Genomic DNA, 19250 nt, shown 5'->3' on the forward strand with positions numbered 1-19250 from the left:
TAAGAGAAGGTGGCAAGGTAGAAGGCTTAGGAGTTGACTAGGAAGAGAAGAGGGAAGTGTAGGCAGTAAAACTGCTATCAATGGATGGATGAAAAGCAACCTAACTAGCAGTGCTCCATTCCTTTTCTGCTCCCAGCACTGAGAAAATTGAGAATGTCTGCACCCTCCCCACTCTCCTTCTCCTACTGCTCTGGCTGCTGAGAAAGAGAGGGCATGATGTTAATGACTATCATTAGCAGTACTTCACAGAGTCACACAGAATCACAGGATCATTAAGGTTAGAAAGGACCTTTAAGATCATCAAGTCCAATCATCAACCCAACACCACCATGCCCACTAAACCATGTCCTGAAGTGCCACGTTTACATGTTTTTTGAACACTTCCAGAGATGGTGACTCCACCATCTCCCTGGGCAGCCTGTTCCAACGTTTGACCACTCTCTCAGTAAAGTATTTTTTCCTAATATCTAATCTAAACCTCCCCTAGCGCAACTTGAGGACATTTCCTCTCGTCCTATCGCTACTTACTTGGGACAAGAGACCAACATCCACCTCACCGCAACCCCCTTTCAGGTAATTGTAGAGAGCGATAAGGTCTCCCCTCAGCCTCCTCTTCTCCAGATTGAACAACCCTAGTTCCCTCAGCCACTCTGTTGCTCTTCTCTGGACATGCTCCAGCAACTCAATATCCTGCTTGTAGTGAGGGACCCAAGTTCATCTGCCAGGAAGGGACAACAGCTGCATTTGCCAGAGAAGTTCACTTGTAGTTGGTACTAGTCACTCCAACCAGAGCCTTGCCTTCATGGCTCGGACAGAGATCACCAGTGCCTGAAAACATTCCTGTGCACTCATAGGTAGCCCGGTGCTGTGATTTGTGCTGTCACCTCATCAGGCACTGGCTATGGGCATTGCAGAGCTCCCACCATCAGCCTTGCAGAGCTGGCACAAGTAATGTGGTGTTTTTTCCTCCATGACTGTCGGGGCCTGTGTGTAATGAGTCTCTCTCCTCCTTCATGATGTGCTAAGCAAATCCTTGCATTATTTCTCTCTGCAACTGTAGTTTCCAGTGTCAGCTTGTGGGTCCCTAGGCTGGATACAGACTCCTGTTTTAGGCACATCTAAGCTCAACAGCAGCAGAATTGCTTTATTTTACCTCTCTTTTATGGACCCATGTTCCCCTTTGAAGGGAGTTACAGGCTGCAAGTCAGCAATGTCCCCTGTCCAAGTCAGTGCATGTCATCTGTGCTGACCTTCCTCCACAAGTGTGCTGGTGATTATAGAAAAGGGCTGCAAGGTTTTGCTTCTTTTTGTGTCTGTGGTAATGGGCAACAACTGCCAGACAGAAAGACACTGTTGTCCTCCCCCCTCGCCTCCCTCTCTGACTTCGTGCCCTGCTTGGGTCTAAGTAGTTCCGCTTCCTTTTATTAATCTTCTCCTGGGACAGCACTATCAGCGGCCCATCAGTGTTCAACACGCCCTCAGTCTCTAGCGTTAACTCGATTAAGGGCATTGAGGAGTGACTTACAGGGGAAGCTCTTTTCCACAGGCAGTATTTGCATACAGTGATTGATGCTGATATGTCCTCTAAACACATCCACATTTTGCATTTTAAACAAAGCAATTGCTGTAGAACTGCTCCCTGTCACTCAGTGGGATTCCCAGTGCCAGGATAGGATGTACCTTCTTAAAATGGCCTCTTTCTTTCCCAAAGAGGACTCTCAGTTGGGATGAAGAGAAAGTCACTGACTCTGCCTTATATTTGGAGGGGAAGAGACAGAAGCCTGCTGTGTGTCTTGGCTTGTGAAATTGCTTGTGGACAATTCTGGGCTGTGTGGGCAGTGTCACACAGTCTATTGGCTTTCAACCAAGAAGATCAAGCTTGAATGGGACACATAGTCTGAAGCCTCCCATGTTTCCTTCAAACAATCTTTCCTGGTCAGATTTCAGGCTCAGGGTAGGCTCCCCCCACATTCCCAGTCTCTCTGTCTTGGGAATACATGAGCTGTCTGGCACCTACAGAGCACTGCATATATGTGTGTATTATCCACATGTATTATGCATATGTACAATATATATTATATGTATATATTATGTGTCTACACACACACACATATATATATTAAAAAATCCACCTTGCAAATTGTCCAAAGAAGCAAAAGTTGACATGCTTTCTTGCAGTTTCTACTGAGGGTTTTATTGGCAGGACGTGTCCAAGTGAAGTTCTGATCTGGAGGTGGTGTCCTGAGCCGTGTCCGTCTCTAAAGAGGAGAGTGTGCAAGGGAGGAAATGAGTGAGTTTAACTTCTGTTTGAAGGAAGGGCAAAAGGAACAAAATTAAATCTGTGGTGATGCTGCTTGTATTGCAGCTTGCTTTGCAAAGGCATTTGTTTTCTCTTCTTTATTATATCCTAAGTGTTTCTTTTCTTTCAAAACAAAAGGAAATTTGCCCAGAAAGTAACCAACCCTCTTTGAACAGCAGCAGGGACTTGTCTGTAATTTAGGCTGCAGCGTTCCTTGGAGCAGGCACTCAGTCCTCTTTGTCCTCTTTGTTCATGGAGGGATCACTGAGGAGGCTAAATAAATAAAAATCATTTACATGACACTGTCCAGAGGCCCCAGAGAGAACATCTCCTAGAAGCTGCCCGTGCTCTTTGCCTTCCAGGTGCTCATACCTTGCTGCAGTGTGAGGGCTTAACACTTGCAACAACATTCAGAGCCCTGCACAGCACTCTGATGAGACCCAGAAAAGTTTTGCTTAGGCTTAGTAGGAAATGCCTGTTTTCTCCCATTCCTGTCATTACTTTCTCATCTTTGTGCTTCTCTCAGAGGACTTGCAATGTACCACTGGTTACCTATTTCATGTCTGAAAACTGTGGTTTTGCAAAGCTAAGCACTTCATTATTTGGCTCACGCTGTCTGGCTCCATAGATGTGGGAGCTCCACGGAGAAGGTGGCCCTTTCATCTCCTGCCACACCATATTAATTTTGCAAATGTGACAAGCTCAGCTTGGCAAAAATAACATATTGCCCATGTCTTGTTCTATTTAATATTGTATTCAAATGGTCCAAGTGCTCAGCGACGTGGGCTGGGGGAAATGGCTCTGCAGACTTCTTTGTCACTTGACTGGCAGCTGGATTCCAGGAGTAATTATAGCTGTTCAGTGCCATGATACACCAAACCTCTTGGGGTTAGTGAAACATCAGGTGCACGGTGACTCAGAGGGAAGAACAGAGATGCTCCAGTTCCCAGGCCATAAAGGCCATAAGCTTTATAAATCTTAATATCCACTTGGACTTGGGACTAAAGTGAAAAGGAAGGGTTGCAGTGACCTTGCAGAGGGTGTTCTAATTTTCCAGAAATCCAAACAGGGAAATTTAGACCTTAGGTGTTTGAAAGTGAATTGCATTGCTGTCGTGTGGATGCATGGAAGCTAATGTCTACCCACAAAAATTCTGGGACCTTAGTTTCTTAGTTAGAAAGGAAAACAAAGTCATGATAGTTATGGAAGTTGTTAAGTAAGGATGCTTAACAAAATGTGGAGTGAAATTATAATAACAAATTTAACTATGGTAGTGTCCGAGTAAACACTGAAGTTAGTTTGATCAAAGTGATATGGATAATTAGTATGAAATATAGTCTAATGTGTTCATTGATGTGACTACTTAGTGACATTTTGCGCTTACAGAATTAAGTGTTAGAAACATTAAGTACTTAGAAAATGAATATGCAAAATAGATAAAATAGTACAGGATCAGCATGATTCTTTGGTACCTTCTTCAGGGTGATGTTCCCAGACACCAGATTGTATGAAGAGGTATTATGTAAAATCCTATCTGCTCTGCTTGAACAATAAAAACTGTTAAAACTGGTAACTTATAAAGCAAACATGATTTTCTGTAGTAATTACAGTACCAGAAGCAAACTTGCCAAAATAATGAGTGTTAATTAGGCTCTATGTAATCTTAAACTAATCTAAGTCAGTAATTATGAGGCAAGAAAGTGTACGTTTGCAAACATTCATGGCACAATGACCTAAACAGAAGAAGTGAAACTGTAATAGTGTCTGTACACCTTTAGAGCATGTCAGCTGCAGGCTGGTGCCTCTGTGTCTCCAGCATAGGTTTTTGCAGGACACATACCAGAGCTTCTGGGTTTTCTGATTGGGGTCTCTCTGCCTTTAGCCTCTGATGTTTCCTCACAGGTAGGAACCTAGACACATTGCCTGGCTGTCCCAGAAGAAACCCATGCTGGTTTCTGTCTTCTGTTCGAGCTCATCTGCTCCCAGTTCCTTGAGTGGAGCTCACTCTGTGTTTATCACCTATTCTGCTCCCAGCTTGTCATGTCCTGGCTGTGTCCTCAATAGCCTGGCCATACCTTGGCCAGCATCTTTCAGGTCACTGCTTCCTCCCCACTGCTTGCTCAGAAAACAGGAGTTACGCTGCAATATAAAAGAAAAAAGGGAACTGAAAAGGTCATCTGACCTTTCATTCCATCCCTAAGGCTCCATCTGGATCAGGCATCATATAAGCGTTCAATGTAGAAAACTTTTCGCTAAAATGTTCTTACAGGCTGCTGCATGCTCTTCACATGGTAAAGCCCAGTTTGCAGTAGTTTAAGTAATTAGCCTCCTAGAATATATAGTTTTTGTCTGTTAAGACTGGGATAAGTGAAGGACCAATGTTGGATCACTAGGACATCAGGTATGATTTCTGCTATCGCCACTTTCCTCTGTAGTACCAACAATGACCGTACAGTTATTACATGAAAAAATAAAAATATTTTGCTTATGCAGTTTTTCCCAGGACAGAATTAGGTGGAGTGAGGGAGGATGAAAAACCATTTTTCTGTAGGACATAGCCAAATGAGCAAAAAGTAATGAGGAATGATCTAAGCAGGAGACTTCAGAAGAATCAACAGGACTTTTAAGGTATTGAGAGGCAGTGGAAAGAAGGCAAGGACACTGGAATAAAACTAAATGAATTATTTGTGCCAGTTTGTTCCTGTGATTCTAATTTTGCTTGATAATGCAGCCAATTTACCTGATTCAAAGTAAAGCTCAGTGGTCTGTGACTTCCCAGATCACCCTGTACGCCTTTTTTAGAACAATGTACAGCATTTGCTACCCTTCATTACTCCAGTAGAACAGCTGATTTTAATGAGACAATTCAAGTTTCTAGCAGCTCAGCCACTTCCATCCCAAACTCCTACAGATCTCTTGGATGTACATGGTACACTGTGCTAGTGATTTGTTATTCTTTAGCAGTTTTTTCCAGCATCTGCTCTCCTGACACTTCAGTCTCAGAAGGTGTCTCATCCTCATTACTTGGAAAGGGTAATTCTAGGAGAGAGCTCTCTCCAGCAGGTCTCTGGCGCAGTCTGGCACAGAGAAGCACTATCTTTTGATGTCTGGGTAAGTATTTGCCTTTAAGGCCTACTTCTCCAAGAGTGACTTTCTTGTGCGTTGCAGCAACACTTAGAGCTATTCCTTCTCCATACAAAAGAGAACATATGACTGTGGGAGCAGGAGGGACCCTGTGGCTCACCCAAGTGTATACAGGTTGAGCTGCATTTCAAAGGTAACTGTAGTTTTGCTGCTGTGCATCCTGCTGGGAAGCAGTCCCAGAACTTCCTTACTCTGAATCTAATGCCCCTTATTCCCTCTGCTTTGGATTCTTTGCTATAAAAACCCAGATTCGGGGCAATAGGTTGAATTCTGCTTCTCAGCCGAAAAGATTATGATTCCCAGAGAACAGAGCATGCGTTGAGGATATGGGGAAATCTCTTCCTGATGGGAAAAATATCTTTCAGCTTTTCTGTTGGCTTTGAAGAGTGCTGGACTCTGCCTGCCTTGTTCAGACGGACTTTTCTCATCCTGCTCAATATTACTGTCCCATCTGGAAGTACAGAATATGCAATAAAAACACAAAATACCTTTTCCCCATAATCCATCAGGAAACAGTTAAGGACCTGCTAAGCCACCTGGATACCCACAAGTCTATGGGGCCTGATGGGATCCACCCGAGAGTACTGAAGGAGCTGGTGGAGGAGCTTGCCAAGACACTCTCCATCATTTATCAGCAGTCCTCGTTAACAGGGGAGGTCCCAGATGACTGGAGGCTTGCCAATGTGAAGCCCATCTACAAGAAAGGCTGGAAGGAGGATCCTGGGAACTACAGACCTGTCAGCCTGATCTTGGTCCCGGGGAAGATTATGGAGTGGTTCATATTGAGGGGGCTCACAGGGGTGCAGGACAACCAAGGGATCAGGCCCAGCCAGCATGGGTTCATGAAAGGCAGGTCCTGCTTGACCAACCTAATCTGCTTCTATGACAAGGTGACCCACCTAGTGGATGAAGGAAAGGTTGTGGATGTTGTCTACCTGGACTTTAGTAAAGCCTTTGACAGCGTCTCCCACAGCATTCTCCTAGAAACTGGCAGCTCGTGGCTTAGACAGGTGTACTCCTTGCTGGGTAAAGAACTGGCTGGATGGCCGAGCTCAGAGAGTCGTGGTGAATGGTGTTAAATCCAGCTGGCGGCCAGTCACAAGCGGTGTTCCCCAGGGCTCAGTTCTGGGGTCGGTCTTGTTCAATATCTTTATAGATGATCTGGATGAGGGGATCGAGTGCTCCCTCAGTAAGTTTGCAGACAACACCAAGTTAGGTGGGAGTGTTGATCTGCTGGAGGGTAGGAGGGCTCTGCAGAGGGATCTGGACAGGCTGGATCGATGCGCAGAGGTCAACTGTATGAGATTTAATAAGACCAAGTGCCAGGTCCTGCACTTCGGCCACAACAACCCCATGCAACGCTCCAGGCTTGGGGAGAAGTGGCTGAAGAGCTGCTGGGCGGAAAAGGACGTGGGAGTGCTGGTTGACAGCCGGCTGAATATGAGCCAGCAGTGTGCCCAGGTGGCCAAGGCGGCCAACAGCATCCTGGCCTGTATCATAAATAGTGTGGCCAGCAGGAGTAGGGAAGTGATTGTACCCCTGTACTTGGCACTGGTGAGGCCACACCTTGAATACTGTGTTCAGTTTTGGGTCCCTCACTACAAGAAGGATGTTGAGGTGCTTGAGTGTGTCCAGAGAAGGGCAATGAAGCTGGTGAGGGGTCTGGAGCACAAGTCTTATGAGGAGCGGCTGAGGGGACTGGGGTTGTTTAGTCTGGAGAAGAGGAGGCTGAGGGGAGACCTTATTGCTCTCTACAATTACCTGAAAGGGGGTTGTGGCGACGAGGGTGTTGGTCTCTTGTCCCAAGTAAGTAGCGATAGGACGAGAGGAAATGTCCTCAAGTTGCGCCAGGGGAGGTTTAGATTAGATATTAGGAAAAAATTCTTTACTGAGAGAGTGGTCAAACGTTGGAACAGGCTGCCCAGGGAGATGGTGGAGTCACCATCTCTGGAAGTGTTCAAAAAACGTGTAGACGTGGCACTTTAGGATATGGTTTAGTGGGCACGGTGGTGTTGGGTTGATGACTGGACTTGATGATCTTAAAGGTCTTTTCCAATGATTCTGTGATTCTGTGTCACCCCTCCTATATGTGGGAGTGTGATTAAGCTTAATTGATGTCTTCAGAAAGTCTTCAGCTTCATTGACGCCGAAACTCTGAATTGACATATTCTCCTTTTTGCTATGTATTTTTTCTTCCCTTACCTTTCCTGTATCTACTTGCAAACTAGGAGAGATCATCCAAGAGGCATTCTAGGAAGCAAAGGAACAGAGCACTCATATTGAGGGCTAGGGTGAGGAACAAGGTGACATTAGTGTTTTCTGTTGTTAATTGTTGCTTCTCTCCTTTGCCAGGAGCCTGCTGGCCTCCTGTTTGCATACTGTGTTCTGACTGATGCAAGGGTTGATGGTGAAGGGTAGGGCAAAACTCTTCATGTCTATGTCATGGTTTCCTGCCAGGCTAATGAATAGGAAACAGGCAGTAAAGTTAGTTATGCCAACTAGTTAAGGAGCAAACTGTATCATGCTTTCTTATCTTTGTCCTGCTTCTCTCACTCTTCTCCTTGAAAACTCAAAATACATCTGAGCACAAAGGTGGGAACCTTCCCAGACATGAGAAATAATCCAGCAGATATAAGTGGTAGCTATGGTGTGGACTGGCAGGAAAATAATGTTATGCCCATGTCTGCCCCCTCCCATTAAGAAGTCGAGGTTGGGGACTGTGAAGTGAGAAGAGGAACAGAAGAGAGATTTTTTTAACCTGCTTAGCAGCAGTAACTGTGAAGCATAAAGCTAACTGCAAAGAGTGTTTGACTCCTCAGCTAAGTCTGAAGCACAGAGATGCTGAGATGTTGCTTAATGTTCTTTTTGTGTTATCATTATCATATTTTTTCTCTCCTTTTTGTTTTGGCGGTATTACGTGTTCCTGACTTGCTGGATAGCTAGGTACCTGATGAGTACCTAGCTCGTGGAAGAGATCATTATGTCATTTCCCAATCATGGCTGGGAAGTCACCAGGACACTTGTGAAGGACATCTAGACAGCTCTGCTCATCTTGTGAAGCACTGTCCCAGCACAGGTTAGCCCCTTTCACTTGGCATATCACAGCTGAATTGCAACTACTCATAGACATAGCCCAGACAGTTTCTGTTGCAGTTTCTGTTTTTTGACTCTCTTGACCTTTGAAAACAGTAATGCTTATCTGTCAGATGAACAATTTGTGCTGTGGAAGGTGCAGGGCCAGACTCAGTGGAAAAGGCATTTGCTATGATGACCTGTGTGAGAATAAATGTAACCAACAGAGTATGGAACCTTGGTACCAAGGAGGTGACAGTATTTGTACTTAGCATGGTACCTCACTGACAACTTGGGGGTAATTTATTTATTCCTTGTATTGGGACATATAACACCTACAGCAGTCAGGCAGCTGTAGGTAGCCTAGTGCTATCCTTATTTGTGAGAATGTCCAGAGGATTGACAGGAGCAACTTAGCAACATGCTCTGGGACACATGGCAATCACAAACTCTGTAATGAGTCATTGATGCCCCCTTTTGTGGACATGTTCCATGTGAAAAGCACAAAACAAAGACAGTTCTCGAGTCCCAATCCAAGCTGATTCAGCCAATGCAGTGATTAAGTATCCCAAAATATGAGAGGTCCTGGGCATCACTTATCCGAGGTTTCAGACAGTTTTTAGGATATATTTATTTGAAAGCAACATGCCCTGGGCAAGAAGAGGTGAGCCAGGGGCCTGTTTTATGTGCACACAGCCACCATGGAAGAAAAAGGAGAATCCTGCCCAAAATGCTTGCAGTAGGCAATGGGAGGCAGAAGGAAGTTCTGAGCTAGTACGGTGCAAAAGCTTCATACCTTGAGTGTGTTCTGAACTCTATAAGAGACTGCAGCTGGATAACCCTGACTTGCTGGATAGCCAGGTACCTGATGAGTGCTCATGGAAGAGGTGGTTATGTCATTTCTCAGTCATGGCTGGGAAGTCACCAGGACACTTTTGTGAAGGACATCTAGCCAGCTCTGCTCACCTTGAGTGCCTGGATAGCCCAGCTGCAGTCTCTTTACAGAGTTCAAAATACGCTCAAGGTATGAAGCTTTTACTCATCTCAAACAGTTTTATTCTGCCTGCAGCACAGGCTGGCAGTCTCAGGAGAGATCTGCAAAATGGGGTCACATTTGCTTTTCTATCAATTAAAATGTTACGTTAAGATTTTCATAGTTACAATAATAACCTTATCATTTTTGTACCAAAACATTTTATTTGCCTGCCTACTGAGATTTTGTTTATCCCTTGCTCAGTTACAGTCGACAGAGTACAGGGGTCCTAAGGTAGTCCAGGCATTTTCTTTTTCTTTTGAAAAGGCAAGGTGGTCTCTTGATTCAAGAAAGTTGAGAAACAGAGCTCAATGTATGTCCAGGCTCTGTTCTCTCTTTTTGACTGCTTATTTCTCTTATGATTACATTTCTAGACACATTTAGAAGGTGTTTACAATTTATTAGCAAAATGTTTTATTTTCTGTGATCACGGAGTATGAATGTGGTGGTGCTTCTATAAATGCTATAACTCAGTTTGGGGTAATAACTGTTTTGCCAAGTGAACACAGCATCATGGGAACGCAGCGTTTCTAGTTCAGCACTGGCAACACCACATGTTGCCGTGTTCTGCCCTGCTGCATGGCCTTGCTGGCTTATGTAGGCAGGATTTTGAGGTTCTCTTGAGCTGTGCAGTGGAGCCTGAGGTAAGTGTGGTATTTCACTGGTTTGGCACAGTTTGTCTAATTAACTAGAGCTGCCACAGAAGCTGCCGTGATCTAGTCTGATGGTGGACTGTGTCTCTGGCCTGTACTTCATTCCTGTCTGCAAAGACAAGCTTGAGCACGAAGGGGAAGGATAACCTGGCCCAAAAGGCAGTGACAGTGTCATTTTGCAAATGCCCTCCTGTAGCCCTCCCCTTGGTTTAGTGAGCGTCACTTCAGTGGCATTGCATTCCTTGCAGGGCTGGAAAGCCAGGACATCTTAGCAGAGCTGCAGCAATAGGAAACAATAAACCTTGTTAACTGGGGTGACCCTCCTTCCAAGTGGAAGGTGTCCAGAAGAGTGAGCTGGCTGCTAGCCATGGGGGCTGAACAGTCTATCCCGCAAGGGGTTTGGAGCAGCTCAGTGAGGTTGGCTGCCACAGGGGACTGAATACTTCACTGGTGGCCTCCCTACTCACATGGGCAGTGTGCCAGAAACAGGGCAGGAGGAGGGAGGCAGGAGAAAGGGAGACTATCACAGTTGTGAAGAAAGATGAGCCAGGGAAACAGGCTGGATCATAGCAGGTGCCTCATCGTGAGAAATCATAGAGTTGCAGTGGAAAGAAGAAATGCGCAGAAGCAGCAGTAGTGATTGAGGATTTTCTGCAGCTGGAAGAAGTGAGTCTGAGCTAGAAGTGCTCAAGGCAGTGGCAGACCTGGGGATAGAACCCCAAAAAGCTGATGCCTGTGCTAATGCTGTTTCCATGAGCATCACTCCCCTAGGACACTGCTGAATTTTTATAATGTGATGAGAGAAACAATGGGGGAAATGACAAAAACAATGGGGAAAATAAGTGATTACCCCAGGCTTTGTTACAAGGGTTCATTAGATTGAAAAATATCTGATGAAATTGTAATTCCTAAGACTGACCCAAAGGATCACTGATTTGTAGTAGCATTAACCACTGATGAAAAATATAAACAAGAGTTTTGTTAATGTGTTTGAATTTAATAATGTAAATGGTAATAGAAAATTACTTGCAGCATTGACTGCTTTCAGTGTTGTGATAGAAAAGAATTTACAATGCTGGAAATGTAATTATTGGAGGTGATTATAATTTTGGCTTCAGTTAAATCATTTTCCTTCCAAATACAACACTCTTCACTCCAATGAGATTATTCATAACTTATGGATTGCACTTGACTCAATTGGCATATGGTGTAAATTAACCCCTCTCAAAAACATGATTTATGTGCTTTGTTCTAACTGATCTATTAAATGCAGCCTTGTTTTGTGTTGATTCTTGCCAATTTAGGCAAAGTGATTTCAGCTTGCTCTGTCCTGGCTTCTCCTTATCTGATCACTGCCCTGCCTTTTATTATTCAACAATTGCAGTTACGTCAGGGATGTGTGATAAAGCTTATTGAAAATGTAATGCCAGTTTCTTGAAATCAGAGAACAAAATGTATAATAATTTCATTCATCAAAATAATGCACAAGATTCTAAGACTTTTTACAGAATGGTCAATGTGCTGATTTTACGCATTTAGAAAAGCGAGAGTTTGGTATTTCTGCATTAAGCAGCTGGGATTTCTAAACAGAAATCAGCTTCTTATTGTGCAATAGGAAGGAATACACTAAAAAATTCTCTTATACAATACATCAAGGAATGCATTAAAATCTTCTGGTTTTAAAACACTAATTTTTGTTTAATAAAAGGATTATATCAGAGAAAGGCCATGGTGCCTTTTTTGTTTTTTCTGTTTCTTTCAGATGGATGAAAAAAACTCTATTGGGGAAAAGGCCACATCCCTGTAAAAGAGGAAGAATTCCAATCTGTTATTGTTATTATTGTTAGGAAAATATGGTTTAAATAGGCTAATCTTCTTTCCAAGCTATTTTGAAGGTAAATGTGAACTCCAGTAGTGCTGTGAATGAAAGCACAACTAAGAGATGCAACGAGTGTGTATGTTTGTGTGTAGATAGCTACAGAAAGAGGGGTCTCTATCTGTCTTTGTATCTCAGATAGGGAATAGGTTTTTGTACTTGTCTTTAAAGCATCAAGATCAAGTGGTGGAAGGCAGCCATTTGCCTTTCTCATCACATTTTCCTAGCTTAATTGGTGCAGTGTGTACCTAGTGAAGGGGTAAGCCTGGTAGCTCTACTTCATTGCTGAAAAGAAATGACTGTGGGTGAAATCGAGAGACCTAGAATATTGTGAATGACAGGGAAAAGTGCGCAGGGGACTGTTTTGTCCTATACAAGCTATAGGAGCATGAAATAGGATGAGCTGATGGCCTGTTCAGAACAGGCAAAGGAGATATGTCTATGAGCACTGGTCCACGGAACTCATTGCTGCAGTGTGCTGTGGAGGCTGAATGCTTGTTGCAGTTGAAAATAGGGCTGGAGAAATTAATGTAAGAAAAATCATTGCAGGGGTGCTAAATGCAGAGACCTCATCTCTAACTCAGGTAGTCTTTGATTCTTAAATTGCTGGGGGACTTAATTACACCTCCCTGCCCTGTTTTTATGTTCTTGTCTGCTGCTGGCCACTTTAGCAGAGAGGGGGCACTGACCTGAATGAGCCTGTGGTCTGAGCCAGTACAGCTGTTTCTGCATGTGCTGTGCATGCAGAAATGGTTGCATGTCAGAGATGGTTGCAGTCAGCGTGTGACTGGTTGGGTTGACAAAGGGTTTGGTGAAGCACTGAAATCTTTAGCAAACCTGTGGTCTGTCAGTGGCAGCTGTTGTCTGCCTTGCTTAGTTTTTCTTACAAAAGATGCTTTGAGCCTTTGGCCATTTCTCATCTCTTCTCTCACTCATCTGTGACTTCACTTCTTCTTACAATTATTTGGATGCTGCTACTCCCAGAGCTGAAGACCTTTCTAGCCTCACACAAGCCCTGTGGAAGGAAGCACACAAAGACCAGAAGCATGGTGGGTCTCTCAAAGCTGATTAGCACTAATGTAAAGAGACTCGCTGGCTGCGGTTCTTTTGGAGCAAGGCTGTTGGTTTTGGCTGGCTGGCAGCAGTGTTTTGGTTCAGTGCTGTTGCGTTTTGCTGAAGGGTCCTCGTGCTTTCTAAACCCAACTCTCATTAGTTGCTTATCAGCCTCTGTCTCTTCCAGCCACCCCAGGACACTGCCAGACTAGTCCTCCTGCTCCCCAGGCGCAAGTGTTCCGGTTTTGCCAAGGTGGCATTTCAAATTGGTTGCAATGGGAGAGAATGTCTTTGTAAAGCCAGGCACACCGCACAACCTCTCCACCTTTCTGTCACTGGCAAGCTGAACAGTGAGGTTTTCTGCACATCAGCTAGGGTTTGCTTTGATTCCCTGTGTGATAGCTTAGCCTGAAAGAGAAAAATCTTGTTGGTTTTCATTTTATTTTGTGTGCAAGTAGCCACAAACAATTACTGCAATCATGTTTTAACATTTGGAGCTTAAGAACATATCCTGGCAGTTCAACATGCTTTTAACTTTCGGGAGAGAAATGTGTTTAGAGAACTCTACGCTGATTAATAAAGGAACCTTCTTCCCTCCCCAGCTAATCAGGGAAAACAGAATATTTTTCTAATATTTCCTGTGAATCTCTTCTGTAAGAGGAAATTTCAGGTTGTCCTCAGTTTCTCCCAATGCTCAGTGTGCTTTCTCTAAAGACACCCCACTCCTTTTTTTTTTTAATTAAATCCAGTGTGGTTGAACAGTAGTAAGGAAAGTAAGGAAAGCCTTGAAAAAAACCTAGACAAAGCAGAAGGGTGCCCAGGAAATGTAAGGAAGGCAGCTGCCCCTTTAGAGGTAAGGGACCAAGGAAAGCTTATGTCCCTCGAATGGTGTTTGCAGAGACCAGCGGGGCCTGGGCTCTCCATAGTCCTCTGGCTACCCCTGCTTCTCTCTCGACACTGGCAGCTCCACTGCCACAGAAACTTTTCAAAACCCTAAAACTGCTGCCTTTCGTAAAGCCACAGATTGACCGCCCCTGTGCTATATTTAACCCAAAGTAAAGTCTGTTTGAAAGTCCTACAGTGGTGGCCAAATCCAAACCTTCTGTGAATGGATACAACATTCCAAGGGCCTAAGCACTCGACGCAGGTGGGCTATGGGGGGGACAGTGAGGTGCCTATGTGCACTTGGAATGGGATTGCGTTGGTTCAAAGATCGAGCCTGTCGGTCAGAGTGGTGGTGACGGTGGGGCTGGGGCAACTGCTGCAAGCGTAAAAAAATTGTATCTTGCTTCACCTCCCTCTCCAGCTTTGTGCTCATCTTGTTTTTTTGTTCAAGCTCATTTCTAGCCCGTGACCTTTCCTACTGGCCACCACTAATTCAGCCACTTTCTCCTCCTCCTGAGGGCAGGCTGAGAGGCCTCTTGGTTGCCTGGTTTAGATGCATCATCCCAGTGAGTGCCATTGTCTGGAAAAAGGGCCTTAGCAGCGTTGGCTAAGTGAGGCCTGTGGAGATGGCGGTGCTTACACAGGGTGTGACGCTGTCTGTGCTCAAGAGTCAGAGGTACAATGAAAACCTGGGGTCCTTGTTTCTCACGTCTCTGCCCCAATTACCACAGTGCGCTTCCTTCTGCTTTTTCAAGCAGACATCAGCTTGCTGTTCTGCACAGCCTAACCACCCGATCAATGCAAATGCCATGACATCAGCACTTGCACCCACTTCATAAGCCCTGAACAGCTGCTGTAATGCTTGCAACACTCATGATGTCACTGTTGGGTTTAAGCCAGTTGTCTATTTTATGATTAAAGATTTTGTTTTTTGCTGGAATGACTTCAAGGCTTTTTCATCACTAGCTCATGTTTATTCCTTGCACCAGTGAAGCACAGAATGTGGGGAGAAAATGGGTGAGCAGAAGAAACAGAACAGTGCATGGCAGTGACTGGCAACTGTGCCTGTCTAGCCAGTCCTCAACAAAGCTAACCTCACCAAAACTCAGAAGCTTGCTCAGAATTTTTTTTCTGTATATGGGAAACCACCAAATGAGCGTTTCTAAGTGAGAGGGCTGGGTGCACAAATCATGCCTTCCCCCACCCCAGCCTCTTCTATGGGGTAATGTGCATCCTGAGGGACAGAACGGAGCAGGTCCTAAACACAATAAACATTACTCTGTCTGGGTTAGTTTTTACATATCTCTGTTTTATTTCTTGTTTTGTTTGAAATGACCTGTACCACAAGAATACAATTTATTTAACAGTTTTTTCTTTTTTTTTTTTTTTTTCCCTAGGAGCAGATAATAGTTAAGTAGATAGATACTCTTTATTTCACTGTCTATAACTCCCTGCATCATTCTCACAGCCTCTGTCTCTCTGGCTTCTCCACATAACCCAGCCACAAGAACAACAGAGTGGCCTTTGGCTGTATGATTGATTATAGCTTGTGGATACAAAGTGGAAGCTCTTTTTTTCAGCTCCAATTGGTAGTAAAAGCTCAACATGTTACATTCTAGGGTCTTTCTCTATGACTTTCCCCTCTAATAGCTGCTTACATGTTTATGGCGCAGTGTGTTTTATTTTATGTATTTGTGATTGATAGTTTAAAAAAAAAGGATGACTTAGCTTACAAAGAGAAAAATAATGCCCCCTTAGCATGAGCAATACTGCAAGGTTCTGATTGTTGTGGGGGAGTTTCTTGTAACTTTACAGTTTTGCTGCGAGGTGTAATGCCCAAGTTTCCCCAGAAACCTAATTCTGTGTGGTATTTTACCTTTTCTTTTAATTGATCCCTATGAAATTTGTTTCGCAGTACAGGCCAGACACTGCTGTTACCAGAGAAGAATGTGCCCAAAACAAACAGCAGAGCTGGTCACCTGGGAAGATTTGCCTTTTGCAGTAGCTGATGGGTGCAGGGTTTGTGTTATCCACATATGCAAATCAGGGGCTGGAGCTGCTTTTACCATAGTTGCTGGATGTGGGCTTCATGCTTATTCACTGTCACTCACACACTTACCTCTACTGCTTTGCTTTAAGTCATAGAGCCCATTTGTGTCCCAAGGCTCAAGCTCCATCATCTTTTGCCCCATGCAGAAGGACAGTTGTATGGCGCTGACTCTGTGACTCCAATACTACAACTGAACGGCATAAAAAGCACTGACCCAGAACCGATTTCCTAGTTCATGTCTCATCTTCCACCTCTCCAGACCTTTTTGTAAGACACTGTGAGCATTCGAAGACCTAAGCAGTTGCTGAAGCCCTGTTTCCCACTTCAAAGTGCACCAAGAGGACTATACTAAGCCATTACCCTTCTCCGCAAGGCCAGCTCACTGTGTGGCTGGGCATGCTGCTCAGCTGTGGCAGCACTAGTGATGCACAGCAGATCAGAATGACTGGAAAGAGATGCGTGTGATTCCTGCAGTGGTCTGAAGCACCCAAGGGACCTGATCTGGTTCCCAATACAAGATGGTACGAACCTTTTAAGGGTTAAAGCTGTACAGGTGTTTCTCCCCCAGTTCCTGGGGAAAAGTTTGCATTCCTTGCTTAAAGAGATTAATATATGCTAATTACTGTCTGGTTCAGGTCCCATGCTATTTCAGAAGCAATGCAAACATTTCCAGGCATATTGTATTCAAGCAATGGGGGATAACCAGATGTGCTCCAAGGGTATGCACCTGTAATGGAGAAAGAAGGTCCTGGAAAAAAAAAATGCATTTTGGTATCTTTATATTCTTCCGACATGGCAGGATGTGCCTCCATGCCATAGCCCTACTCTAAATAGCCAGCAGTCTCTGTGGGGTAGAAGCTAAATTCGCAGCTATCCGTAACCACATTTTGTAGACAGTTCTCCCTCCCTGTTGTGGAAACCAGAATGGCTTCCAAGTAGCGTTTCAGCCCATTTTGGGACAGCCACCTTTGCACAGCAGGTCGGGACACAATGTGCTGTGACTGAGCTGTGTGGGACTCGGCAGGGAAGCAACAGTGATCAAGGGAGTCAAACTTACAGGCAATAGCACAACCCAGCATGTTTGTGAGAGCATTTATGCCGCAGCCAGAAACAGTTGCCAGGGTGCAGCACATGGTGAGCTGGCTCTACAGTGGTGGCGTGCAGTTCACTTTGGTGCCTCTCAGTCACAGATGGGTATGGGGATCATGCGCACAACCAAAAGCCTCTGGGAGGGAGCCGGGGAGAGAAGCACAAGTATCTGTTCAAAGCACAAGGCCACTGTGTCATTGCTACCGCTGTAAGCATGGAAGCAGTCCCAGGTCCCATGTGCTTTCTGTCCCTTAGGTCTTTGTTGGTTTACTAACGTGCCTGAAGCAAGACTGAATTCCTTTATCAAGGAAACAGCTTCCCTCCCCACACCCCCCCCCCCGCCCCCGCAAATGAGTGAGAGTAGCTATGACTGTGTAGTGTAGGGAAAACTCAAAGGAGATGGAACTGAACTAACTCAAGTACCAGGGGCAGGCTCACCACAAGACCTAAGAGGTCAGCATCAGTTTGCACTGCCAGTCTCTGAGCTAGCCTGGGCATTGCTCTGCAGAACTGCCAGCCTGTGTGACATGTTCTGCTCCAGTAGAAAACAAGCACCCAGTGGCTCCCCGATCACATGCCTCAACTCTGGGTTGGAAGGCTTTCTGCTGGGGGCAAGTTACTCCTCTGCCACACCACCTTTCTGCTGGGCTAGCCAGGGAGGGATGGAAGCTTGAGGGGAACAGAGGCAGTAGAGCTAGTGGTGTCTCAAATGTAGATCAGAGGCTTTTTCTCACCTCTACTGCTATGCCACTGACCACAAAACAGACAATACATTCCAGTTTCATCAGCTCAGGCTGGTTCAAAACTAAGTGACCTAGAAAACAAAACCTCAGAGAATGCCAACAGCCAGTTTTGTCAGTCACCCACATGTTCCTCTGGCTACTGGGAATGCAGCAGTTGTGGTTTAGACAGCAGATCTAAACCAGGGCTTGGAGACAGCACGAACCTGTTTACACGAGAGGAGTAAATAAATAAGCATTTTCCCACTCCTTCGCCCACCACCTCAAGGTCAGGTATTTGTTTTCCCATCAGCAAGAGAACCTCTTACTAGGCCCAGGTATAATCAATGCTAGCTGAGGATAATGGGATGAGGCAGGGAAAGACAGTAGTTGAGATATTGGGGGTTTGATGCCACCCTCTTAATTTATTTCCCTAGGCTGCCACAAAAAAAGCAATCTCTCAGGCTCAAGAGCTGCCTGGTCCAAAAAGCAGTACCCTTGATTCCTAAATAGCTTTTGGCAATAAGCCTGAATCTTTGTGGAGGCAAAGAGCTATCACTTTAATGAAGTCTAGGAAAGCCCTGGTTTGGGGTGTATTTATACTTGGGCAGTAACCATGCAGACAAAGCCTTGTGTTCTCTGCCACAAGGAACAAGTGGGGAATGGCACTCAGCTGAGCTGAAGAGGCAGGTTTGATGATACACAACAGGGTGAAAAGTGTGGAAGAATTGTAGTTAGCACCACATAGGAAAGGATGCAGAGATTATCAAGTCAACCCAGTGCTGGAGCGTAACATTGGGCTCCTTTCTCTTGTCTTGCCACCTGGGAAAGGAGACTTGCATTCTCTCAGGGTCATACATCCTACCTCTTTGGGGGCCTGCGGGGATTGTACATGGGAGGGACTAGCCAGGTGTAATGACACACTGTACAAGGTCGCAGAATATCTTACACAATTAGGAGCATTTTTCCCAGTAAGAAGTAGGTCCTGTATGTACAAGTGTTAGCTGTCGCTAGAGGAGCCTGGGAGGCAGCCGTTTTGATCAGGAGAGGTCCAGCAGCATTCTTCTCCAAAGGAGCATCTGCTCTATGGTTAGAGCCAGAAAGGTGACAAAATGAAGGACCCTGGCTGCTTCCCTTCCTGTCTGACCCCTCACAACACCAGCAGACAAAGTTTATATTGACTCTATTCTTCCTCTCTTCCTGCTTCTGTCCCCACTCCCCCTCCAGCACTGGCGGAGGGAGCTGGGGAGCAGCAGCCTGGACAGAGCTGAGAACATCACTGCTCAGAGGGGCTGAGCCCCAGTGAACGCCTCAACAAGTGCAAGAGCATATTCTGGTATTTCCCACAGAGAAAACAAATGAAAAAAAGAGAAACGG

This window comes from Phaethon aethereus, assembly GCF_964289735.1.
Source record: "Phaethon aethereus genome assembly, chromosome: 5".
NCBI lineage: Eukaryota > Metazoa > Chordata > Aves > Phaethontiformes > Phaethontidae > Phaethon > Phaethon aethereus.